The sequence below is a fragment of the Ailuropoda melanoleuca genome, chromosome 15, assembly GCF_002007445.2.
Source record: "Ailuropoda melanoleuca isolate Jingjing chromosome 15, ASM200744v2, whole genome shotgun sequence".
Taxonomy (NCBI): Eukaryota; Metazoa; Chordata; class Mammalia; order Carnivora; family Ursidae; genus Ailuropoda; species Ailuropoda melanoleuca.
The window spans coordinates 11,495,611-11,497,096 of record NC_048232.1 but is presented as its reverse complement, the minus strand read 5'-3'; the positions used below and the strand labels follow the sequence as shown (position 1 = coordinate 11,497,096).

Genomic DNA, 1,486 nt, shown 5'->3' with positions numbered 1-1,486 from the left:
GTAGCCTGTGCTCTGTGAGAGTCCACTTCCGGCTCTGATCTTTTGAGAGACCAAGTGTCACTTTGAGAACCAGCCACGCTCCCTCATATTACATTATCAATCTTATACCATATAATTCTTGGCAAGAATTTGGCTGTAATTCTAAAAAGTCACAGCATCCAATTTACAAACTTTCAGACAACAAACGACCTTCCAGGCGGAGGAGGCCCAGAGCACGGTCGACCGGGGGCCTTGCCAAGTGGGAAGTGTTCTCTGAGCCATGCCCACCACAAATCCACCACCTCCCCAGCACTGTCAGATGCCGAAGAACTTCTTCATCAAGGAGAAACATTTTTCTCTTCTGCCTGTACCCAGCGCAATTCACGCACTTCACGTGTAGTGGGAGGGTGACAGTGACTCTCGCCACCCCCACACCTCCTCATAGAGGGAGGCTTTGAACTGAAATAACTTAATTGGAATTATTGACACTTGACAAAGAGCTGTCATGAAAAGACACCGCAGCCTGTGATGCCATCCCCCAGGCAGAGCAGGAAAGGGCTTAGTCTCCTGGTACAGCCTAGATGGAAGGAAAGGACTCGAGGCAAGAGGGCGCTTGCGTTCCTCCAGTACATCTCAAGTCCTAGTCCCTGGAGGCTGTCAGGGGCTGTCACGGGCAACAGACCCACCGGGAGGTGCTGAAAAGGACATAAGCAAGATTGGCAGTGGTTGAGTGGGTGCAGCTCTGCCTGGGTGACATGCGTTGGGTTCCCAGGTCCACTCACCAAAATCCCACAACACGCCAGCCTCCTAGACCTCCTACCGTACCTTCTGTATTTCTTCCGTGCTGTGTGACTCACACTGTCAAATACCAGGCTTCATGACCCCTGACCACAGGCGCATCACTCGGGTCTGTATTTTTAGGGCTTAGCACGTTCTATGTGGTTAACAAATGGCTATTCCTGGCATGAATTTGGGGGATGAAACAGTCAGAATTAGCCCTAATTCTCTGCATGTGGCCAATTGTCATGTGTGCCATTCTCCTTGTAAAACCTTTTCTCAAAGGGATTTCAGAATTACTACTTTTAGGTCTAAAGAGCAGAAAAGATATTCTATTAAGTGATCTCTCAGAACTTCCTTCCCGGTCCGAGCTTGGGGTTAACAATTCTGTGTTCTTAGCCGTCCCTGACAGAAACAGCATCCCATTGGCTCGATTCATTTACTCCAGCAAATAGAAGTTCATCCCGCAAAGGATGAAGCATTACTCAGCCATCAGAAAGGATGATTACCCAACATTAGCACCAACATGGACGGGACTGGAGGAGATTATGCTAAGTGAAATAAGTCAAGCAGAGAAAGACAATTATCATATGGTTTCACTTATTTGTGGAACATAAGGAATAGCAGGGAGGACATGAGGAGAAGGAAGGGAAAAATGAAGGGGGGGGGAAACAGAGGGGGAGATGAACCATAAGGGACTATGGACTCCAGGAAACAAACTGAGGGTTTC

The 1,486-nt window shown here is 48.3% G+C and overlaps 1 protein-coding gene across 2 annotated transcripts in view; it reads right to left on the bottom strand.

Annotated features, from left to right (window-relative positions):
- CAMK1D (calcium/calmodulin dependent protein kinase ID) overlaps positions 1-1,486 on the bottom strand; it is a 431,244-nt gene that overhangs the window by 52,025 nt on the left and 377,733 nt on the right. The gene's annotated exons all lie outside the window — the stretch shown is intronic.